The sequence below is a fragment of the Catharus ustulatus genome, chromosome 1 (genome assembly GCF_009819885.2).
Source record: "Catharus ustulatus isolate bCatUst1 chromosome 1, bCatUst1.pri.v2, whole genome shotgun sequence".
In the NCBI taxonomy this organism is placed as follows: domain Eukaryota; kingdom Metazoa; phylum Chordata; class Aves; order Passeriformes; family Turdidae; genus Catharus; species Catharus ustulatus.
Window position 1 is genome coordinate 156362225 of NC_046221.1, and position 25702 is coordinate 156387926.

At 43.5% G+C, this 25702-nt stretch overlaps 1 long non-coding RNA gene across 2 annotated transcripts in view; it reads right to left on the reverse strand.

Annotated features, from left to right (window-relative positions):
• The window catches only part of LOC116997596, a 69528-nt gene extending 54725 nt beyond the window's left edge, over positions 1-14803 (reverse strand). For both annotated transcript variants that reach the window (XR_004418205.1, XR_004418206.1), the window contains exon 1: positions 14507-14803. This is a non-coding gene — a long non-coding RNA (uncharacterized LOC116997596). The remainder of the gene's footprint in view (positions 1-14506) is intronic.
• Positions 14804-25702: the final 10899 nt, after the last annotated feature.

Below are 25702 nucleotides of genomic sequence, written 5' to 3' on the forward strand. Positions count from 1 at the left end.
CTAAGGCTCTAATTAACAAAAGCATTGTGCATCCTCTAAATGAAGGGATGTGCACACTACAGGTGCCAGGGATGGGGTGAGTGTTACTCTGAAAATTTCTTGATGATGAGGAGTCACTGATGAAGAGCTTCATTTCAAGGCTTTGAAAAGAGGTGATCTTTGGTTGCCCACAATGCTGTTTGGTGATTTGACTCTCAGTTCAGCTAGGGTGGTTCTCTGGAGGAACAAATGCAGTCTCCTGCCAGGGTTTGCAGCCTAGTCCCTTGTCCTTCAGACTCCTGCAATTTAGGACCAAGCTGCTGGATGAGGTGAGGGGGCACTGCTGTAATGTCTGTGACACTGCCAGACTCCACAGGGCCAGGGAGCTTTGGCCCTTTGCATCACTTGGAGCTCCACAGCCCAGTTCCCTGTGGGATTTGTGCCTCTGGAGAACCTCAGCAGGAGCAGCTGTCCCCAAAGGGCTGCAGCCCAGGGCGAGGCTGGACAGGGACATGGGGGAAAGAACAGTCTGGGGGACCTGGGAGAGCCTGATTGTGACAGAGTTTTCTCCTTCTCATGTCTCTCTCCTCTCTGTTCTTGTGCTTTTATATTCCCCCCAAAGTAACTTTCACTTTTAGGTTGGTGAATGCCATCATCTATGGACACAGTTTGGACATGTGAGATTGTCTCAATGCCTTTTATTCAAAACTTTCTCATGAAACCACAGTCAGGATACCTGATCTAATACTTCTGAAAAGGCTGATTCATTACCTGGAGAACAAGCCTGGTGGAGGGAAGAAGCAGAATACAGGGAAGAGCTCTAAATGGCCATTGTCCCTTAGGAGAGGAAACGGCCAGTGGTTCTGTTTGCAGTAGCCAAGCCATGTCCAACAAACCCAGGTTGATGATGAGTGAGGGTCAGGAATGGGGGCTGGAGCCTGATGGCAGCCCCAGCCCACCTGAACTATCCCTCTAGAGAGCAGCACTTTTCCTTGCTTGTTTTTAGAGGCACTGGAGAGTGGCACAAGTCTGAGATGAGGGATAAAAAGAAAAAAAAAAAAAGAGATATGATTGGCTAGTGGCTTAATTGCTCTGTTAATTGCTTTGCCTCCGGTGCTCCCATCCCTGCAGAGAAAGTGCTGGAGGGTTATCTCAGCTGTGTGAGTTCCCCTCAGTGATGAGCAATTATCTCCCAGGCAGAGACTACCAAATGTGGCTGTCACAAGATAGCTCCATTTGAAATGATGGATGGGCACAAAAGGAGACAAACTTCATTCCCAGAACTCAAATTAGGAGCTGGCATATCCTCATTTGTGTGGATTTGGCCTGACTTTGTAACAGCATGAATGTCAAGATGTACCTCACCAAAGGTTCAGGTCCTGAGCTGGAGCCCATCTGAAAAGCCTTGTTGGACATTTACAGGAGTGGTGTGTCCATGGAAATGTTCTGGGTGCTCTTTGTGGAGAGCATTGACCAAACCTGGGATACCCTGATTCAGTGAGTCCCCTGCTCCAGGGGGATGGAGGAGCCAGGTTAAAAAAGGCTTATGGGGGTAAGGTAGTGTTCTGTTGCTTTAAAACCACAAAGCATGAAGAGCAAGCTGAGAACTTGCACTGGTTTTGCTCTTTGAGCTGCACATCAATCCCTGAGAGCTCCAGATGTGTCACAGCCATGCTCTGTAGGGGGACCTGTGCTGTGGAGGAAGAGATTTACTCTGCAGGAAATTCCAAATCGTAATGGGACAGAGGAAGAAAGCAAAGAAAAACAAACCACATCCCCAAAAATGTGAAGTGGCCTTCCTGTGGCCACTGAGGCAGGAGCAGGGTGAGGAAACACACCCTGTGCTGTTCCATTAAAGCCTCTCTGAGAGTGCCTGACCCAGTGCTCCTGTGGGTGAGTGTTCCCCAGCAGCTCCATAAATGTGCATTATTGCCATGCTCCTGCCTGCCATATTTCCTCTTCTTTATTCACCAAGTGGTGGGAGCTGTCTCTGGCTCATCAATTAAACCCAAGAGTGATGATTTCCAAAGGTATTGCTGCTTAGTGAAAGAAATTCATCCTTAGGCTAAAGGACAAAGCACGAGGCCTAAGTGTTATTTAAATGGCTCATAAAACATGTGCTGGCTCTTTAGCCAGAATGAAAATCACCCTTAGCTAACATAGGAAATATCCTGCTTTCCTCTGCCTTCCCCAGTCTTTTCATGATGATGAATTTCTTTCCTCTTGCTCCCCATTATTTCTGTAAATGAGAATATTCTGCAACATTGCTGAGGTTGGGCTAATTAAATCAGCTCTTTCTTATCTCATTGATCTGCATTTTAAAGCTGAGCTGATTAAGGATGAGAAACTATATTTGATTAGAAATATGTTTTTGCCAGTTAGTTACATCAAAGGGTAGATTACAGGAGAGCAGAGGAGCTGATCTCACATGGTTATTCTTTCTCCTGGATGTTAAAAGGAAAGAGAAATAACATGAAATGAAAAATAAACCCCAAGATGCATTTCTTACCCATATTTTTTTCATAGCAGATGATGATACCTTTGTTTTATCTTTTGGAAAAAAATTAATAATAGATAAGTGAGACTGTGATACAGAGAAAAGATTTCCATAAGGTGTGGAATGCTATGGATGGTGCTTTACCAGACATCCAGCAGAAATCTCACTAAAACTGCAATTCCTTCCTGGTTTTATGGTGGCATCAGCAGAGTCATTCAGCACCCAGGACAAAATGCTTACCTGGGCTGGCAGCCAGAGCCAAGGCTCAGAGCAAGGCCCCTGCCTGGGCAAACTGCACAGCTCCTGGGCAGTTTTTGTGGCATTCCCAACCACCGAGTCTGTCACGGAAAATCTTATGCCTGGTGTGACTACCTGACAAAGTCCTTTGTTAAGGTCATTCATTTAGCAAAAGTTTTTGATGGCTCCAAGGATGCCACATCTGCAGCTCATCGAGGAAGGGGAAGTTAAGAAAATTGATAGGAGGCAGAACTTTCATTTTTCTTCCTTGTTGAGTTTTCCAAGAAGACTCAGTGCCATATTTAGTGCCACAAATTTGAAGATGGCAAAGAAACCACCTGTCATGTGTCCTCCTGTATTGGGCCACCATGCAGCCACCAGAACAGCTCCTGATTTCTCCTCAGTGGGGCTGGGACTGACACAGTGACTTTGTTCCCGTGTGCCACCGCTGAACCAGACAAGGAGATGCAGCAGAGCCTCTGGGAGCTCCCTCCTGCAGAGCACTCTGGGTGGGCTGTGCTGCGCTTCTCAGGGTGGATCCTCATCTCTGTCACCTTGGTGCCTGTTCAGTCACTCCCTCTGCTCAGCTGCTCCTCTTCCCTGTGTCATTCCAGGCTTCCCCCATAGCCCTGACCTGAACTGGAATGGAGACCAGTGCAAGCATTTTGTTGAATTGCAACAAAACACTGCAAAATGCAGTGTTGCATTTTGTTGGCCACAGCCATCCTGCTGATGGTCCAGTGACTCACATGGTCAGGGGCTTAACCAGCCCTGTTGGAGGAGCCTGTGGTAGGAGGGGATTCAGGATACAACATCCATCACTTGGCTCTGAGATCAAGCAATCAGGAATTAGAGACAGCAGAGAGAATCCCAGAGGTCTGACACATTCATTGGAAAGGCAGCACTGCTGCAATAAAGCATGGGGCTAGGAGAAGGGAAACAGGAGTTTTACCCCTGGAGTAACACTGTGCAATACTGTGTTTTATTAGTGACATGTAAGAGTTAAGTAGGAAGGAGCAGAAGATGAAAGAAAATGTTAATTTTCTTTTCTTGAACAAAGAATGCATGATTAGTAATTAAACACAGACAACAATAGTTACCATTGTCCCTATATCAGCCCAGTGCACTTCTCTGAATACCACAACCAGCAGAAAGGATTTCCTCTCTCTACCTCCACTCCTCTCCTCTGCCTTTTTGCTTGAAATGTTCATTTGAGGGGACTGCATGTAGGAACTCGAGCAAACTTAATGCTTTCTACTCAAAAGCAGTAATAGATGAGGATGGCAGGCTTCTTGCAGGAAGATATTTATTAAAAAACACATCCCAGACATCAAGGCCTGTATGCACAGAAACAGCTTTAGACCTAGTCCTTAGAATGTGATTGAAAACTAATCTGTACATACATTTAACCACCAAACAAAAATATAGAGTGAGAAGAACGAGCAGCTCATCTGGTATGGGATTTCTGAAATATCTGATCTCTAGAGGAACAAAACTAACTGTTATCAATTCATGACTTATTTTTGTGTCACAAGTGAGGTGGTGCAAAAGCTTGTTTATTTACTATGAAGAAATACAGATATTTATCCTTAAATGAGAATTAAAGAAACTCTCTGCAAGAGATTAATCACAGCATGCCATGATGAGATTTAACAAGCATGAGATGCGTGTAGGAATTATTTTTCTATTTTTGCAGTGGCTGTATCTGCTTGTATTACTCTTCAGAGAGATAATAGCGGCTCTAGTGGCATTACTATTGAAATCCATGAAATTTCCCTTGAATTAAAAGAATCCTTTAAGGAACAACAAGGATGAGGAAGGTGACTCCAGACTAGTGAGTCTCCTTCCAGAAGACTGATTGCTGTAAACGGTAGCTCAAGTTAGAAGGGATTGAATGTGCTTAGTTGTTCAAAGAGTTGGACTTCATGCATTTCATTTTAGTTTTATGTGCTAGGCAATGGGATTTACAAGGAAAATGCTCAGGACTCAGGCTCTGGACTCAAAATTTACCCTTAAATGTGAATTTACTTGCTTCATGTACAGTGACCAAGACTGCATTTCTGGATAGCCATTCACCACTGGCCATTCATCAATTAAAGTATTTATTAAAATCCCAATTAATCTTCGAGTACAAATTCCAATCACCTTGTTATGTGCCAATTCCCCACAAAATTTAACAAGTAAATAATTATTCATTTTTTAAACCATGTGACAGCAGAATTGATCCCGTTTAAAACCTCTGTCAGTTTCTCTCTAATAGATGAATGCAGCAGCCCAAAACAATGGCCTAAAACCCAAATTAAAGGCTTATTTATGATACTCAGTTTTTATATTTTTCTAAAAAAGAGGTTAACGTGTACGCCAAAGAAGGCCACCAGTACCTTCTGAGCTAATATTTCTTTTAAAAGATTTGTTTCAAGAATATTCATCCTTTGAATATTTCCTCTGTGAGGCAATAAGAAGATGCCTGTTTAAGAGACACTTCAACGATAAAAATAATAATGTCTGAGTAATACTGGGGGTGGAATTGCCAGCGTGTATTGAGGAGGCATTTGAGTGAAACTGTGTTGCCAAGTTTGCTGGTTTTTATATTACAATGATTAATAGAAATAGTTGTTCTCCTGAATTCAAGGTTGTTATTCTGTCTAGGTTTACAAAGCCTGTTCAACAGGAGCTGTGTACACATGTTTGGGTGTAAATAAGGAGGCCACTGGCTGATTTCCTGTTGTTAAATGTGATTGAATACAGTGTGGCATTTCTAAGGAACACTTTCTTTTCCTATCTCATCTATAAGAAAGCTCAAAAGTATATTCCTTCCATTTATTTGTTCATTTTAGAATAGTATCAATTACTTTAAAAATCTCAAGCAGTTGTATCAGAGAAGCCAACACTGTCCTCCCGTGCATAGTATGGGATTCCCCCACGTCTCCTCTCCATCTAGATAACACCCAGAAACAGAATGGGAAACTCAACAGATGGAGCCCTTTTCAGCCCAAAAACTGTCTGCAGAATAGAGCTCAGCAGCAGCAACGTGTTTATTTGAAGGCAGGTCCCTTGCAGAAGCATGGGATGGAGCAGAGAAGAATTTTCTCTCTCAGAGCCTCTCCTCAGGTCTTGGTCACAATCAAGAGGGGTGATTGTACCTTTGACAAGGTCTGTGCAGAGATAAGTATTCCACAGAGAAGCTGAGACTTCACACCCTCCCTGGCTGCTGGGCAGACACGTCCATGTGCCCACACATCTGTGCTTGCAGCAAATTTCACCTGGATAAATCCAATCATTTCCAGGAATGAGATGTCAGTCAAAAGCTTAGGAAATGGAGGCAACACTTCCCTGGCTCCAAAAGTCTCACTGATCCATGCAAAAGAGAACTTGTAATCTTTGCCTTGACTAAGGCTCTGGTTAGGAAACCTTCTCATACTGGGGTGAGCTGGCTGAGCTGCTCTGAGGCAGAAAGGAAGGAGTGCAGAATGAATGAGCTGTGGCAGCAAGCAAAGAAATACTTGTCATGCACGTTCCCCTAATCTGAAACCCCTCCTGAATGCTCATCTCAGGGCCAATATCTGTAAGGAGCAGCTGGTAATGGCAAAGGGTTGTGGGAAGCTGGAACTTGCAGTTTGATCCTTTAGCATATCTAATTATTAAATTGATTTCAAAAGAGAAGGAATATTTAATATGTCTAATTGAAGCAGGAGATGGTGCTTTCAGTTTAGCAGAGCTTCCTCAAGGGGCTGCATGAAGTCTAAAATTAATTCTCATCTTTTTAAATTTATGGTCTCCTTATTACCAACCCTACTGTAGCTGAAATATCACACTTTTTACATTTTCTGGGATAACAGGCAGCACAACATTTTGTGGCTGCTTTAACAAGCTTAGAAACTCATACTGCAAAAAAAAAATCCCAAAACAAACCTCGTCTGCAGACCGGATAAAATAAGCAATAAATCCTGAGTGAAAACATTTAAATGGCAGGCAGAGCCCACTGTAAAAGAAACCTCCATGGGAATAAAAGAAAAGTCTTTGAACTCCTGTGAGTGATAACAGTTTTAAAATCTTAATGCCAATCCCCTGCCTTGTAGGGCAACAGCCTTTGCAAGCACAGGTCAGTGTTCCAGCTGCTGACATCGTGTGTCCAGCCAATTCTTGTCCTTTATTTCCCTGGTGCAGTAAAGCTGACGAGGGACAGAAGCTGATTGAAGACTGTTGCACCCAATTTTTCAAAGACCAAGCGTTATTTAATGTTCAGCTGGAAATCTGTATGTGGATTTAAGTCTGGGCTGATACTTTAATAATTACTCTGGCTGTTATGTTTCCCCAGAAAGAGGTCAATCCAAGGGTTGTGTTAGACTCTGAAGGCAATTAGAGTAGCTTCAGAGCAGATTTTGTTTATCATTGTAGTTATAGCAAGTATTTTTGGGGTTTTTTTTCCCAGCCTGTTGGGCTATCTAAAGTGTGACAAGGGATATTACCTAACAACAGTTGGAGGCCTTTGAGAGAGCAAAGACTGACTGATTAGATTTAACTTGTCATTTTCTGATGAATTCTTTTGAACAAAAAGTTACTCAGGCATGTGGTTAATGATAGTTTTGAAGGACACAAATGGAAAATATGGGTAAAATTAGAAGTTTATTAGGGTTATAGATTAAAAAATAGATTAGAAATCAACTGGAAAGGTAAGTAGAGGCTGCTTTAAAGATAATGCAAATGCTATAAAATGAGCCACAGTTGCTTTGCTTTTTATAAGGCATCTTTATATGTACTGCTATGAAAAATCCTGCTTCAGCTTGTTTAGGAAGTAGTAAAATCAGGTGTGAAATGAGTTTTGTAGTCTATGAAAATCTGAGGTTCCAACAATTGACCTTTGCTAAGACAAAATTAGCAACGCGTAAAGTTTCAAACAAAAAATACAGAGGAAGAAACCAGACCAAAATAGAATTTCCATCTGATTTAGGAAGTCTAGGTTACAAGTACCAGCTTTATTTTTAGGAGAAGGACTGGGACTCCCCAGATCAGAGCAATTACTTCTACTATATTCTTCAAGGAAACCTGAATGTTGCCATCACAGGCTTTTTGTTTTTGACTAATTGTAATTTTGCAATGAAACACAGATTTGGCTGCTGCCTGTATTGAGTCTGAGGGTGGTGGGGATGTGAGTGATGGTGACACTCCAGCCCCACAGTAACCCTGTGAGGATGCTGCCAGAGGATTGTACAAATTAACAAACATCTGATCCCACAGGGGTGGCAGGTGTGACCAGTTCAAAGCAGGTGAAAATATTACACAGGGACATCAAAATGATCCCAAGTGTTAAAGAAGCAGCAGTCGGATGAAATTCAACCTTTCAAAATGCAGACTCACCTGGTTTTGGGGGCATGACATGATGGGAGAAAGAGGACACAGACATGGCAGCTGACCAGGAAAATCATGAGTCAAACACAAGCCTGTGTTGTGTCAGGGGAGATATTTTCATCGGGGAAGAGTGAAGAATTTAATAGCCCAGTACTGGACCCCCTGAAAACTCACCTGGAATACTGACTGCCATGCTTGTTAAACTTCTGCAAGAGTGATGCACTCAGACTGAGGGAGATTCAGTAAAAAAATATTAGTAATGATAAGAAAAGCCATTAAAATCAGACTAAAGGCATTTGCAGGGCAATAGAGTGTTTCTGACAGTGGCCAAGCGTAAAAGCTTAACAAAGAGTGTAAGGTAATATAAGCATGAGTAATAGTTCCCCAAAACACTGTCAGTCTTGAGCAAATTTAAATTTAAAACTTCCTGAGCAAAAGGTATTATCTCTGCTTTTGCTTTCTTCCATCAACTGTTTCCTCTGCTGGATTTCCTCCCATACCTTCTACTCACTGTGCTTGCAGCATGTCTGCAGCAGCAGGGATTTCTGCAGACACACAATGTGGGGGAAACATCAGCTTCTGCTCCTTTGGAAACTGATCCTTTTTAATTCCTCTAATGTCACTAATTCTTATTCTTAAGAAGCCAATGAGCAATCATTTCTTGTTCGTTGTTTTCTCCCTAACAGTGATCTGGGAAATGGAAGTGCCTGTCTTACACAAAGATAGCTTGGCTTGTTAATTTTAACACAATTAAGGATGAGGGAACATGACTGTGGTCTGTAAATGGGCACTAGGCTACACACCAGTGAGGAGCAAGAGCAGTTTCAACTGAAGAAAAATTTTGTCCAGAGAACAAAAGAATATTGAGAATGAATAAATTTAAGTTGTAAAGTAGAAGAAAGATTTTACTCATGAAGAGAATGAAACACTGGGATAGTCTACCAGTCATGGGCTGGCTTTGACTGAGCTATATTTGTACAAATGAATCTATTAATTTTGAAGAAAACATCCTCACTTTTTCCGAGGAGCCCAGGAGATCAGTTGCATCAGGTGTGTTACATTTTCACATGGTTTGGTTAGCATCACTTTAGATTGCCTTGGAGACTCCTGTCTGAATAGTCATGACCCATTTATAGGAGGATGGATATGGCCTTCTGCTTATGTCTGCAGAGGTACTTGAGTGAATGACCCAGATGCTTTAATCACTCAGACATCCTCCTTCTTGGAGAGGGTGGAGAGAATCCTGAGTGATTTAAAGATAGAGCATACAGTTAATTAATGAAAAATATCATATAGCACAATGCAGAGGAGATCACCTGATGAGTTGGGAAGGCTTCTCCTATTTTCTGCCCTATTTTTGGGAATGAAAAGTAATTTTAAGAACCTGCTCAACTCTTGTCACTTCAGGATCATAACACTACACCTCCCTCCATTATGTTTTATCCCCTCCAAAACCTCCTCTGATGGAGTTTTGTTCCAACACTTCCCCCAGAGAACTTTGCTCTCATGTCTAATAAATTTCACAGTTAGGAAGCTTTCTCTGATGCTTTGTCACTCACAGCCACATAAGAATGGATAAAGAGGTGCCTTCAGACGTCAGAGATGAAGAGTACTTATGTGCATGGGAACAGTCTCAGAAGGAGTGAGATGAAGGACTACTGCAAATATCAGCAGTGTGGTTACCTTTGCTCACCTTCTATAGCAGGGATCTAGCAGGAAATGCAAAGGTGTGAATTTCAGCACTTGTGAAAATGCCAGATTTACAGCCTTAAATAGCAAATTCCTCTGCCTCTCCACAAAACAAATATAGCAGGATGTCCACTCTGAGAGTTTTCTCACAAGTAGGCGTCAGCCCAAGGGTGAGAAATGGTAAATAGGCACCCAAGGTGGGGAAGAAGTGTTTTTTTGTCCTCTGAGTGACAGAAATTGAAGCAGGGTCACCAGTTTATTGCACTGTTGATGTTTGACACGGATCAAATGAAAACACTTGGTTATTATGAATATGAGTTCATTTTAACATGGCAACGGAAGATTTCTTTTCCAATGACCAGCCACTGAAATCACCCTATCACCTGCCAGTGGATTTAAAAACAATGTCATGGAAGGTGATTTGGGCTGAGATGTCATCTATAAAATATTTATTGTAATGAGATATATGGCTTTCAGTCACTTAGTGCATCCTGCAGTAGCTGCTAGATGGGTTAAAGACCAAATTACTCAATCCTAATGTCATACACAGCTCTTGCACAGTATTTTTATTGCTAATTACTTGCTGGCATTATATTCATATAAAATAAGACCAATATGGACATGGCTGTTTGGGCAGCCAGGTTGGACCTTTCCTGTGTAGCTCTTTACCTTGTCAGTGGAGGTGAATCACTAGTTGAAGCAAGATCCAATCTGAAGCTGGAGTGTTTAATTACCCTTGAAAAATGGAAAGGTCAAAATAGGACAGGAACGACAAAGTCAATTGAGCATCTGGACAGAGTCCAAGCTTCAGTCCTCTGTCATCTCCTTGTTTCTTCTTTTGGAGGAGTCTACATTTAAGTGTAGTTGTAAGAAGATATTTGCACTGTATTGCGTAGATCTTTCTCTCTTTTCCTCCTTTTCCCCCTTCTCCTTTCCCTCTCCTCCTCTTCCTGCTTTCTCTTGCCTTCTCCCCCTTCTCCTTCCTTCCCTCTCTTGCTGTCTTCTTTCCTACACGTGAAAACTCCCCTCCCTTTATCTTATCTCCCCTCCCCTGTGGGTGGGGATAAGGATCAGGCCCGGTGAAGGGATCCAGGATGACACACCCCAAGATATCCATGGGCTGCACTGGGATGGTCCCTTGCCCCAGCAGCCAGACCCCCAGTGTGTGTGTGGGGACTCTTGTCGCCGTGCCACACACTGCTCTCACAGATTTTAGCTACAGACACACACACGTGGGATCTGTGCATCAAAACACTTTGCATATGGGCATCTGGTGCATAAATATGCAGACAGAGAGGCACATTGATAGAATCAATTAAAAGCTCTCTCTGCAACACTCGGGTTTTGCTGATCGTTAATCACAGATGTCTGATATCTTTTTATCTCAAGTCAAAGATTCTCTGTCTCCTTTATAGCAATCAATACACTGGGGCTGTCTCACCAAGTCCGCGGATTTTTATTTCAGTGATCTGACAGGACAATAACCGTCGGATTCTGACCCACGTAAGAGGCTTTGGGTGACGCATGTGAAAGACTGCTTGTACTGTATCTATAATTCATTTGCAGCTCGGTCTCTGGGGGGAGCAGGGGGAATCATGGCAGCTGTTTAACAACCCTCAGTTACAGCTGGAAGTAAAGGCAGCCACAATTCAGCCAAAACATTATGTAAAGATTGTGCTCACTGGGCCAGGGAGCCTGAACTAACATGTCTATTTTTGTGAGGAGTGTTGGGGGATTTTTAATGACTGTAAGATCCTTGATTTTACAGCTCGGTCAGAAATACAATAGCCATAATAACATATTGTAGTGATAGTATTCTTACAACTACCAAGTTTTAAGGATGTGTGAAAGGAAAAGTTACTGCAGAGAAGTAATACTGTTTATTAGACCAACAGAGTCACCTGGAAAAAAGCAGATGTGTTTCCATGTACATTGTCCTTTCTACAATTCTCATGCAGAGAAAATAGATGAGAAACTAGGTAGGGCAAGGTGTAAGTGCTCTCAGTTTAACAGCATCACATTAATTGTTTCAGACCAAGTGGCTGATGAAAATGAGGTCCCATGGGACAGAGAGGGATGGGTTATTACTGCCCCAATAGCCATGTGAGCAGCAGGATGTGGTACATGTGGAAAATGGCAGTGCTGGACCAAATCACAGCATCATGGAATGGTTTGGATTGGAAGGGACCTTAAAGATTGTTCCAACCCCTCTGACATGGGCAGGGACACCTTCCACTGAACCAGGTTGTTTCAGCCCCATCCAGCCTGGCCTTGAACACTTCCAGGGATGGGGCAGCCACAGCTTCTCTGGGCAGAGTCAATGGGCATAGCTGACCCTGCTCTGACTGCAAGGTAAACTGCTTTGGTACTAACAGTGGTTTAAACTTCTGTGTTTCACCTTTTTGATGATCTGGTTCTGCACATAGCTTGGGGAGTTTAGCTGATGCACGAAAATCCATTGAAAACCTGAAAACCAGATTAAATGCTTCTATTCAAAGAGAGAGAAAATGAAACATTTAAGCTCAGCCCTCTGTAACAGTCAAGAAGATACAGGAAAGAACAGAGAGCAACACAGTGCACATTTCTAAGCAGCTGCAGAAGTACCACAAGCTCCCAGATCTCAGATGCTGTATTTGGTTTTTTTTATCCTCATAGAGGAAGCAGTAAATGTTAAAAAAAAATAACACATGTGAACTAAATAATGAAATAGCTTTCACAGGGGAAGAGATGACCCCAGCTATGAATCACCATCTTGGGAAAGAGGTGTTGGCAGGGCTGGTGAGAGAGAAGATGAATGGGGTTGGCTGGGTTAGATGGACACTGGCCCTGGGCACTTGGGCTGTTTGGATGGTCTTACTGGCCATGCTGAACACTGCTCTGCTCTGGTTCTTCTGGTTCACAGCCGTGAACCCCAGAGCAGCCAAGGCACCTCTGCTTCCTGGCACTTGTCTGAGCTCTGCCTTGAGTCCTTTACGAGTTTTCCACCTGCCTTTGCTCGACTCCAGGGAAACCAATGGCTCTCTGCCAGCTTTTGTCAACAGCATGTGCAAGGACAATGTTTGCAAGACAAAATAACCGGTGTTAAGATTTCTCTGTAAAGAAGAGAGGTTGCTTTATTAAAAGGTCGGTTCTGCATCTAAGAGGTTAATAAGTATTCGCTGCGACTCATCAATGTCAAGACTAAAACCAAACAGGAAAATGGCAATCTCTTTCTCTTTTGTAAAGGAACTTGTTGAAATAACTGCCTAAGTCTGTCCTCTGTTTACTAAAACGGCTTCGGAAATCTCTAAATCCATTTATCCTGAGGATTATCATCATCTGGTTTCCAGACAACATTCTCATTTCCTCCAGTGAGGTTTTCTGATACCTTAGGCCATTAGCTGTGGTATTGATCTTTCCTTAATACGTGAGAATTCCTACAGCAAAGGCAGCTCTGCATCTAAAAAAACCCAAGCCAAACCTGTTTTTATCTGAATAGCCAGAACAACATTTTGTTTGAGACAAAATTTAACACTCTGTAGCTGTTGTTTATAATAAATGTATCAGGGCAGGCTCTGAAGACATCCTTCACAGAATAGACTGAGCCTGTTATCAGCCACTTGGGAAAATTCTGTTCCAGAAACAAAAGCCTGTGACATGGCAGTCCTTCAGCTCCTGGTCCTATGGCTCAGCTCTGGGGAAAGAGATAATGGGCAGTGCAGCCTCTGAGATTTCACCTGGCTCTTCCTACCCCAAAATCCACCCCCCCTGACAAATCCTGTGCATCAGTCCATAGAGAAGTAGTAACTAAGACCCTTATTACTCATCCTAAACCATCTGACAGGGATTGTCAGGATGGTTCCTCTGTAATAGAATTAGAGGGAAGAAACCTTAAGCAAGAATGTGATAGAAGAGACACACACCTTTACTTATTTTTTACTGCTTTACAGGCCTGTTTCCCCCTTTGTATCCCACTTACTAAACATGTTGGAATCCCACAGTTACTCCATTATTAAAGGAAAACAATCCAGTAACCTTAGGAAGAGGGAGATGAAGACAGATGTGAAAGCAGGTGAGAATGTTTAGACTCTTTGGACAGGTGGGAATTTATTGCTACTTCTACACTAATGGGAACTTGTTGAAAAGCTTAAGTTTCTTAGAAGAAGTTTTCTCTGTAGCTGTAATCCATGAGACAGAGAAGAAAGAGTTAAATTTACTTACCTTATCTATTAGGACAGACTTGTTTTCTCAATAGTTCAGCCAGAATCTCGGCACAGACAACTCTTGTTCCTCCCACCTCCAGTCCCATGACCTTCAGCAAATCTCTCTTTGTTAAACACACGAGTCACCCAGCCCTACACAGACTTCATGGGAGGAGAGAGGTTCCCCCAAACACTGCAAAAGAAAATAATCTAAAAATGCCTGTCATGGAATAGGAAGAAGATTGCAAGAATTTGCTTCTTGCCTCTTTGAACTTCTTTTAGTGCTTGAAGTATAATTTTCAGCAGTTACAGAGAAGTGTGATTTTAAATTTCTTAATCAGAAGAATCCTTCAATGCATGAAAGTCTTCATTAACACCTTGGAGCAGTCATTATGGTCAAAAAATTCAAATTTGGGTGCCTTAAGTAAGAATAAGTATACACTTTATCAATTTTTCAGTATGTCTGAGCACCTGCAGATAACATTTAAGACGAGTTAATTACAGGATCCTAAATATGGATTAAAGGATTAGTTTTAGACATCAAATTGTGAAAAGTTTAGCTTACATAACTTACCAGGGCCACATGGAAAGTTGCTGGATTTAGATGTAGAATCACAAATCTTCTTAAATAGGAGGAAGGATGCAGCAAAGGATCCAGGTTTGTCTTCCTTGTTTGCCACAAACTACTTCTTCCCAAAACCCAATAGGGAATTAAAAGCCGTAGGACTTAGTTATCTTTTTCTGAAGTTTCTTTCTTAATTGTATTATCAGTTAGGAGTGATCCTGCAGTGTAACAAACCAAAACTCCAACCAACAAACAAACAAATCCCCAAACAAAGCAGTAATTTTAGGCTGTAGACAGATGCTCAGTGTGCAGCCACCTCTGCCAGCTGATGATGTTACCCCATTCAGCTGTGATTTTGTAGCTCTGAATTTGTATCCCTTTCCCTTTTCCCTTTCTGCAAGCATTTCAGCTCTTCTGGCAAAATGAGTCCTGTGAACACTCCCTAACTCAAACAGTAAAAATAGGTGATTAGAGTTATTTCAGCTAGTTGTGGTTGAAGGGGATAGATATAACAGTGCTGAAATGGGGGTGGAGAACAAGTAATTTTTGGCTACAAACAGTAACAGCTTCAACATAAAGAAGAGAAAATTTGGAAAAGGACACTAGTTTTACAAGCTGAGCATACTGAGTTCAACCTCACAGCCCTCACACTAATTACCCTGAGATAAAAAGTGGATTTTAGCTTTTTCTTAAATAGTGAAGATAATCTGGTAGTGATTTAACAGTAAATGTCACAGCAAACAGATTCAGGACTAGAACTCAGCCAAAAAAGCAATGTCCTTTCCCATGCAGTGTTTTTAAACAAATACTTGTGCTTTTCTTTATTAAGTTTCTTTCTCTCTTGCCTCTTGTTCTCCCCAAATCAAAACTCTGCATTTTCAGAAGTGTATGTACAGTAAATTCACGAATACAAGCCGCACTGACTATAAGCCACATCTCTGGGTGTTGGCAAATATTTTGGTTTTTGTCCATAGATAAGCCGCACCCGAATATAAGCCGCTCTGTCGTTCGCAGCGAGGACCCGCGTGCAATTAGTAACAGAACCGCGGGAGGGCGGGGTTTACTGGCTGAGCTAAGGCTGTGCAGGCTCGGCCCGCTAGGCGCCGCTGACGGGGCCAGGTGGTCCAGCACGGTGCTGCAGCTCGGGGCCGGCCGGCGCTGCCACTGGGCTCAGTCACCCCGGGTCGGCGCTGCCCTGCGGTGGCAGGCAGGGACGGAGCTTCCCCCGCTCCTACGGCAGCGGCGGCGGGCGGGGAGGGAGCTTTCCCACGCCCGTGGCGCCGGCGGCGGGCAGGGACGGAGTTTCCCCGCTCCTGCCGCGGCGGCGGCGGGCGGGGACAAAGCACCCCGTCGGCTCCCCGAGCCGCGGCAATGGCTGCGCGGGGCTCCCGTCGGCTCCCCGGGCCGCAGCAATGGCGGCGCCGGCTTCCCCCCCCTCCCTGGGCCGCAGCAATGGCGGCGCCGGCTTCCCCCCCCCTCCCTGGGCCGCAGCAATGGTGGTGCGGGCTTCCCCCCCCCTCCCCGGGCCGCGGTAGGGGCGGCCCGGGTCCCCCTTCTCCTCCCCGGGCCGCAGCAATGGCGGCGCCGGGCCCCCCCCCGTCTCTCCCCTGGGCTGTGGCAGAGGAGGAAAGAGAGCTCTCCCGCCTCTCTCCCCGCCCCCCGTGCTGCCTACAGGGAGCCAGGCTCCACCCGCGGTGCAACAAAGTAGCGATTTGTAACAATCGCAAAATGCCGACTTTGCAGCTGCTCGGCTCAGCACTCTGGCTGGCACTTCTGAGGTTGTATTAGCCGCTCCTGATTATTAGCCGCATTTCCGGTTTAGGAGCAAAATCTTAGTCAAATTGGTGCGGCTTGTATTCGTGAAATTACTGTAGTTATATGCAAAATCAGCCGGGGTCAAAGATCTTCCTTTGCTATTATTTCCAGCCCAGTTGCCAAACAGGAGCTGCACAAAATGTCAGCTCACTCAGGGCCCGTGAGGGCTGAGCTGGAGCAGCTCTTCAAAGAGGCAGCTCAGGGGAAATTGGTTCTCAGCTCACTGTGGGGCTGTGATGCACAGACCCTGCAGCGACAGCTCTGAGAATTCACACAAGTCAAACCTCCCCACTCCAAGATGAGTTTGGATACCTGTTGGAAATCACAGGTGTCATATCCCCCCCTATTATGCAAATAACACAATGAGGAGGCTGGAGTGGCAGATGTGGTCAGTGAGGTGTTCCCCATCATGCTTACCTGCAGCTTGCCTTGAGAGTGTGACAGCAGAACCCCACAAAGATCTTATGGCAGCCTGGAACAGACATCTTTAAACTAGCACAGTGAAAATCAGGAGGCATGGGGCAAAACCATGCTCCTTTTGAAATATGTGATTCCATTAAGATAAAATATTTATAGAAATTAAGTCAGCTAATGAGGATTTCATTTTCATAAAATGCCGGTCATACCAGGGCACATTTTTCTCTCTTTTTGGAACAAAAATTTCTAAAGGGAAAGTTTATGAAGCAAAGAAAAGTGAATTAAAATCCTTCATGGCATGTAATAAAGATGTTGAAAGCAAAATGCTGATTTTCCCAAATGGAGTTTGTGGACCACCACAAATAAAGGTATTTTGAGGGGGGGGAAAGGAAAATTTACTTTCAGTGAGAAATCTACCTTGTACTGTATCAATCTGAAATAAATTTTATTATTGGATTTCCTGACAGAGGAGAAATATTCCCATAACAGAGACTTCTTTTATGTGGACATGGTAGCAGTGCTGTGCCAGCTGCAAAGGGTTATTTCTGGTGCAGAAGTTTTGCATTTCCTTTGGTGCTCCTCTGTGATTAGGGACCCTGAGCGATGAGAGGAGGCGACTTATCTCAAGAAGCTGATGAGGTTATCACTGCCAGTTCACTTCCCCCTTCCTCCCTCCCCAGTCTGCCCTACTTTACCCTCATCCCACTCACCAATAACTAAACTACTTTTCAAACAGCACCAGGACCACAGGGCAGAATTTTAAGGAAAGCAGAGCTGCCGGTGAGTTTCCATAAAATGTGATGCTGATGGCTGCAGTGATGAGGAGCCTAATGGATGAGCAGCTCAGATGTCTTGCTGTGAAGGGCAAAGGGGCTGCCAGAGGCAGGACTTTGTCTGTTGGCATCTTAATTGCCAGATTTCAGAACTGCACATAAAAATGCAAACCCTGATGCTGCCCCTGGCAGCATCTTGGAGTTGGTCTGATTCACACCAGCGCAGAACACAATGAAGGAAAGCTTTGAAAAGCAGGGAGTGATGGTCTTGTGGAGAACAGAATCAAAATTAAGAACAAGATCTGTGAATTAACTGTAAATTTCAATAGCTGCTGTAAAAAAGATGGGGCAATAAAAGCAAGTGTCAGCTAAGGAGTTGACTGTGGATCCCATAAGGCATAAGTTCACTCCATTAAGAGCAGACAAGGGCTGAAGTTTGCAGACAGCAAGAGAGGCAATGTAGAGAATGGCACAGTGAATGGAAATTCTCGTCCTTTTTAGTGACTTTACACTGCCAACATGTACATCACAAACTTCTCTACACGTGGGTTTTCCTGACTATGAAATAGGCAGCAAATCTGAGCCAAGTGTGGCTGCAGCAGGACCCGAGTCAGGACCTTGCACACATCAGGGAGTGGGGGCTGCCCAGGGCTTGGAGCAGCTCAGATTTTGGAAAACTAGTGTTGGAATTGCAGCTTGTAAGGTCCTCAAACAGCAAAAGTTATTTGACTATTTGTGTCTTCCAGGAGTTGGAAAAAAAAATTAAAAATCTGCAGCTATACCAGATGTAAGACTAGGTGAGCTTTTGGAAGCAGAAGTTGTCCGCAGAGGTTGTGCATTCTCCATCCCTGGAGGTTTTTTAGATTTGACTCAATAAAGCCTCAGAAAGCCTCCCCTGGTTCCACAGCTGACCCTGTTTTGACTAGAAGGCTTGGTTACACAACTCCTGAGGTCTTTTCTAGGCTGAATTATCTTATGCTTCCCCCTTTTATTCTCTAGTACTAATTAAAGAGAAACAGTACCAAAATATGAGCAAGAGAATTCATAAAATTACTTCCTGGTCCCTTGGCATTGCTAATGAGTGCAGAAACATAAAAGATCCCACACCCCCCAGAGGATCTTGGAGCTGGATCTGAGGAAAGAATGGCTCATATGCAGGGCACAACTCTTCAGGGGTTTAGCAGCATCAGCCCCCACCCTGTGCACCAGCCAAAGACTCAAGGCTCTCTGCTGGGCTTTTCACACCCACCCTACACACTCCCTTCTGCCATTGTAATTTTTGCTCTGAGATGCACTGAAATCTTCCTTTCACCTCCCTGTCAATATTTATTGTGCACGTGTAATTTGAATATTTTAAAATAATGAAATAAAAATCCTGTCTGCATTCATCAAGCCCAATATATCTGCAGCATAAAATCTGAATACAGAACAACCTAAAACTACCAGAGGAGACAGTGAAACAGGTGAACTTCTGTGTAAGAGATGAATGACTTAGTCATAGCAGCAAAGCCAGTGGGGAAAAGGGATTGTGGTGTCCCAGGTGCCTCAGAGAAACTTTTTTTTTTTGCAATTGCACAGCTTCAGGGTTGGCAAATGCCAAAGATTCATCACCAAAAAGCCTTTGTTTTCATTCTATTACATCAAACATGTAGAAGTGCACTTGTGAAAAGTGTCATTTTAAGGGGTTGTATCCTTTTAGAGGAGCAGTTTTATAAGTGAAGATCATTTTAGGTTTAAGGATTAGAAATAGCCGGCAAGACTTGAGGTGCAGGACTTATGGTTACTGCCTGGAAAATGCAGTTCACCTGAAAATTATTACCTTAGGATTGTTTAATTATCATTGGCTAATGTGAACAGTGTTGATTAGGGCAGTTTTTAGGAGGTGCATTTCAGGATATAGAGGTTTAAAGAAAAACTGTTTTTCCAGAGCTGTGCACATATTTTGCATGATCAGTCAGACCCTCTTCCTCCCTTCAATATTATTTTGATACTGATGAATTCATTTACATAAATTATTAGATATTGAGTGGGGAGACAGAGTATGAGAAAGAAAGGAGGAGATGTGTCTCAGGAAATTCCTCTGGGATCACTGGGGGAGGCTACCAGGAGGGAGTTGAAAATTGGGACAATTTAAATTAGTCATTGGCAACTGAGAAAGTAGAACAATACCCGAGACACATAGTGAAATAGTGAAATGTGGAGGGAAGGGACAAGAAATCTCTGGGCACAGATACAAAGATGTTGCTGGGCCTGCATCAGCAGAGAATTCTCAAGTACATAAGAGCTCAAAGCACGTAGAAAATTTAAGGAGAAAGAGAAACAAAAGAGAAAGTTTTATTATTATTTTCTTGTAATAGCCAAAACAGGGAAAGGTATCTCAGCTACCACAGATGAGTATAAATGGACTCATATGGAGCTGAAGGGAACTATTTTAAAGCATTCAGTTTGATTGCAGATGTCAACATCCCAAGTGAATTTTAGTCTTGAGGCTGGAATCTTACTCGTGCTCTACAGAAGTGGGAGAGAAGCCAAACACATCAGTGTCACATTGAAACCAGGGCTCTGGGGAAGCAATCCCTCCCAGGAAACTCCCACTGGATGCTGAACTGTGAATCATGTGTGATTTATACTTGTGCTTTGATTACAGCTAGTTGGGAATTATTTTTAACTTTCCATTCAGAAATTAAAATTAATCAGAAATTCCTTTCTTTTTTTTACTATTTTTCCTGCTCCCCTAGAACTTAGATGCTTGAGTGGAGCAGATCCTCAGATAATATTTCTGAGCAAAAACAGAGAAACATAAAAAGGTGCAGAAAAGCCAAGACAGCAATGACACCAGCTGGAAAATAAGTTTAGAGGTAAATCTTAGTCCAGTTCTGTAAGCAAGCAAGAGAAAATCTGAACCAACCAGTTTGGCCTATTGGTTGCTCTGGTTAATGCAATATTGTGTTGTGAGTGTGTCTGTGGGCCACTGCCTGATTCCCATCAGGTCATGAAGGGCTCTGAAACACTTGCAGTGTTGTACATCATCACTTATCTGGAGAGTCTCTCCTAGCCATTTCTCAGCTGGAATCTCTTGATTTGCTTATAACTATTTTTGTTCAGTGTTTGACTTCAAGCAATGACACACATCCTTCCAAAAAAACCCAAAAAACTTTAAAAAAAGGGAAGGATTTACTTGGGTAGTCTAAGCCAACACTTAGTAATTGTCAGTAATTCATGGATTTATAGTTTCTCCCTCCAGCACTTCCTTTCCAAACACCCAAGAGAACACGAAAATTACAAAATGCCTACAGTCCCTTCCTCGTATTTAGGATCCCTCTAGCAAAGCTCTACATTTGCATTTTTTTATCCCCTTCTGTCTGTTGTCTGATTGTGGTTGTGAAAGAGAAGACTGAGGGCTTGTGTTTGACTTCTAACTTCACCTCTGCAGTGTGCAATCAGAAGTGTTTTCCAGGCAGAAAGAACACGGGTGAAGTCTCGTGTTTGCCTTTTGTTCCACATGAAAGAACAGCACACATCCTGTTGTTCATCAGTCAAGGTTATTCCTCTTGGCTGTCTGCTTGCTTCTCCCCGTACTTGTGCCTTAAACTGTTCTTTATTCACTTCCCTGGAGTTTAATGTGCCCCTGGTTTCTTTTCCTGCTTAACCCAGGATTGCCAAGGTGGCAATGAGGAGAGTTAGTGGTGGGCATAGTTAGGTTAGGGTGGGTTAGTGGTGCTTTCCAGCTGCCCTGCCTTCTGACACCCTCTGTCTTACCTGATTTTGGCATATCAAAAATCTCACATCTGTGCATACACCCCCTTAGTTTAGCCCATGAAATATTCAGGGGTTATACAAGTATTACAATTCTGACAGTGAAAGGTGAGACCAAGACATAAAAATGGAGGCAGCAACTGTGCTCTTGGCAGTGCCATCCTCCTGAGCCCACGTTGGTTTGGCTCTGTAGGAGGACACCACAAGAACTTCATTTCAGGGAGGAATATGGTTTTGAAGTCCAGGTTTATTCCAAGTCAGAATGAAAACCAACAAAAATGTTGATAAGTTCCATGAGTGAAAAGTTCAGGGAGAAATTAAATACTTTTTTCAGAACACAACATCGTAGATTCAGACTTTCCATTTTTAATGGGCTGCATTTTTTTTTTTTTTTTGATCAGGACCAAGCACAGAATAGGAAATGAAAATCCCTTGTTTTCAAACGTCAGAAATGGGACAGACTGACACTGCTGCCACACCTCTCCCCTTCTACACCTCCTCATCCCTTCCCAGATCATCCACATGAAATTTGGGCAAAAATAGATGAGATTTTCCATATGTGAAGTAAGTGACAAGAGAACCCACTCCAGGTTCTGGTGAAATCCACTGTCATCCCAATCTGACATGACATTGCCAAGCAAGGTGATTGATCTGTAGGGTCTATCTTACAGTGACAGCTACAAAGTTGTGAGATCTGGCTACCAACCAGAAAACGTTCTGGTAGACTTAAAGAAGTGTGTCAGCAAATCCTAAATTTCTGCTTAGACCTGACAGCCTGTTATCAACTAAATCTTCGTATCATTGCTGCTTTGCTTCACAGGGGTAGTGTCAGGGTGTGTCTGTGCTGGAGTTTGATGCTTGAAAAAGTGCATGGGCAGAACCACCAGAGTAGCAATTATGCTGATGGAATGAATTGCTGTTCCAGAGCCAAGTGTCAGTTGGAAAAACTGCCACAGTTCTGCACTGCAGGTGTCTGAGTTTCAATATCTGAAGACTCAAAGCCTTTATTTTCTATTACTTTATATGTCCACAAGCACTTTTTAATGCAAAGCATTATCAAATACTGCAACAGCTCTCTGTGTGCTTGGTCCTGACACGGGAGTGCCATTTTTCCATCAGGGTTTGTCAGAAGTGAGCACTCACAGGCTGTGGAGTGCATGGGCAGCCAGCCCATCCGTTGCACCATGGAAGTGTCAGCCTGTGGTGCAATTGTCCAAGACTTCCATACTTACTCTTGGGTTTTCCTGGATGTAAATCTGTGTAAATGCAGTTTGGGTGCCCTGCAAACACATATGGAACAAAAGCTTTCCCCTCTAGGAAGCATTTGTCATGCTATGCACACGCTGTAGGGGTGTTCAGCACATACCCTGGATTTATACTCACCCTGCTCTGGGTCCACCCAGACAGCAGCACCTTTTCTGACACAGTGACCAGATCCAGAGCCTTGCAGATGTCCTTCAGTCAGCTCATGGTCAGCTGGGCTGCTGAGGAGAAGGAAACACAAACAGGGATGGAACATGAGGAGCAGTGCAGACACACAAGAGTGCAGGAGGGCTGAAGCTTTTGAGCTATGGTACAACAAACCAGTGGGTTCCCTTCTGTTAAAATCACCTCTGAGACCTTCAATGTTGCATCTTTGCCATTATCTCCTGTTCCTGTGATATTGTCTGTGAGGGGCAATCTGTGTCCCTCTCTGTTGGGGGAATCATTTTGGGAATGGACAGTCTCTCTGTCTAAGGCAAGCTCATCTTGCTGTCCCAGACTCCTTGCTGAGGGCAGCAGCTGTTTGACAGTGGGAACAGTTTCTTCATGGATATTTTGGGAGACAGTAGTTGAGGAAAAAGGTCTGCTCATCTGTCCCACTGGACACTTGTGAAGCTCCTGGGAGATGGATTTGCCTTCCAAAAGAGAAAGTCTCATCTTACACAAAGCTGTTCTCAAAGCCTTTCAGAGCAGATTTTTCCCATTGAATTATAACAGAATCTAGGGACAGATCTGCCACTGAGCTCTCATTGCCACTTGCTCAGCACTGTGCTACCAATCCATGGAGTTGCTCCACACTTGTGTCCATGTGATACTTGCTTTTCTCCCTTGCTGTCACAGCTGTGTGGGTTGATGTATACACACTTCTTTGAATTATCTGCTCAAGAGGCATCACTTAACAATTGCAAGGACATCTATTTTCCAGGGGAAATAGTAGAACTGCCCCAAGTGTTTGTTGTGACCTTTTGGTTCTGACAAATCTGTCAGTCATCTGTCTAGAGGCTAAATTGCTTCAGCATCTTTTTCATCTTTCATTCAAAAGTAACTTTTTGAAAGTCTTGCTTCAATACCTGTGGACATTTACATCCTCAGTGTCAGCTATGAAATTTGTAGAAGTTCCTCTATTACTTCCTTAAAAAGACAAAAAATTAAAATAGAAAATGTGACTTTTTAAAACTTTTTAAAGGATATTGGTCTTCCCAAGGAGTTTGGGTTGGGTTCTCTGATGCCAGAGAGCCAAGTTGAGTTTCTACATCCACAATCAGAAAAAAACAAGGACAAATCTGTTTATCAAAGGGTGGTTGGTGTGAGCTTGAGGAAAGAAAAAACCACACAGGAAGGCCATTGAGCCAAACCACAATAGTTCATGGGACAACTTCACGAGAGATTTTTCTTGTGTTGGGGTATAAGGAAAAGAAAATTGTGACTCTGGAATTCTTCTGACTTCCAGAAAATCACAGTGAGATGCCTGAAGATAAAACTTCAACCCAATGCAGAAGAGCTCTGCTTCATGTGGTTTTTTTTTTCTGTGGTTTTTTTTTTCTGTGTTTTTCTTCCAAGCAACTGTTACTGTGATGTACTAACATGTTTGCTGCATTCAGTGTGACTCCAGCTCCAACAGCTTCTCCTGTGAGTAAGCATGAGTAGGAGCAATGTTGAATTTCTCTGTGACCATACAACATATAACAACCTTCTGAGCAGGAAGAATGAGCTGTACTTGGTGTTCTGAAGTATTTTGGAGCAGGCTGCTGTGCTATGCAGGTAGGTTGATAGTGTGCAACCTTTCTAAGAATTTAGCTGTTGAATTAAAAAAACCCACCCATTACAAATAGCAGGCAGGCACTCTAATGTCAGACTCTTATAATTTCTAGTACCTGTCATTGTTAATGGAATGGTAAAAGTTACTTTAAGGGTCTCAGCAGCCTTTGGAGCCTATCCTTCCCCCTCCATCCACCCATTCCTCTCACCCCTGCTCCTTCGTTTGCAATGCAGAGTTTGGTGACATGAGAGCAGGTATGGAGGTAGGGTGGGACTGGCAGCTCTCAGCAGTGAAGTACCTCCTTCAGCAGGGAATACAGGAGAGTGGGGACAGCAGGAAAGGGAAAGATGAAGTGATCCTATTTATAAATGTATTCCCCCGCTCCCTGTCTGTACTATGCAGATATCTCAGCAGCGCAGATGGATCTGCATACTGATGAAGGCATGGGACATCTCTGAAAAATGCTGGATCTGGCTGAGCTCCCTGCAGGCACAGGGTCTGCCTGCTCTTCTATTAGAGCCCAACACACTTGCATTTTTCAAAGCTTGGACATGCATGCCAGGATTTGGTGCTGGTTTGTGGCTTTGCTTCTGCCTAAGAGCAAGGCCCAGTTTCCACTTCAGCAATCAGATAAAAGAGTGCAAAGTGACTGAACAAGAGATGGAATCTATGAGCAGGAGGTAACTTCAAATCAGCTCATCAGTAGGCAATGTGAATAGGGGAAAATGAGTATCACTTCACCAGCCAGGATACCTGGAGAAAGTCAGCTCTGTCAAATATGAGATCAGCTTGCTGAGGTGCCTGCAGAGTTGTAGAGAAGAATCTGGGCAACTCCTCAAAGCCAAGGCTTTGTGCTACACCAGCACTGAGAGGAACACAAAGGGGTTACTGTGGTTTCTTTCACAGTAGCTACATCTGACAGTGCCATATGAATACCAGTGAAGTGGCACAATAGCCCGTGGAGGTAGGTATGAGAAATCACATCTTTTCATTGCAGACATCAAAGAATCCAGTCAGTCAAGGATTTTTTGTTGCAAGGTACCAAACAATGCTTTCTCTGGAGCCAGCAGAGACGTGGGTGTCCAGCTTCCCCCAACACCAGGCACTCAGTGACTGGCCTGAGAGCACACCACAAACCAGAGACTGATCTGCTCAGAGCTCAGGACTTGTGACTCTCAGACCACCTGCTCTTCCTGTAAGATAATCCTACCCTCTAGTCTTGTGCCAAAGTATTTGAGAAGGAAGATGACTATGAAGGGCAAGGTCTGTGCCACTTGAAGTTTTTAAAGACTTGGATGATAAATACTAGCATTTGAAAACCCCTCAAAGGTCCCTCTTTAATATGCTGACACAGATGGAGTGATCTCCTAGAGGCCAGGGCAACTGTGATCCTTGATGAGTTCCTTGGATGTTTAAGCTTCC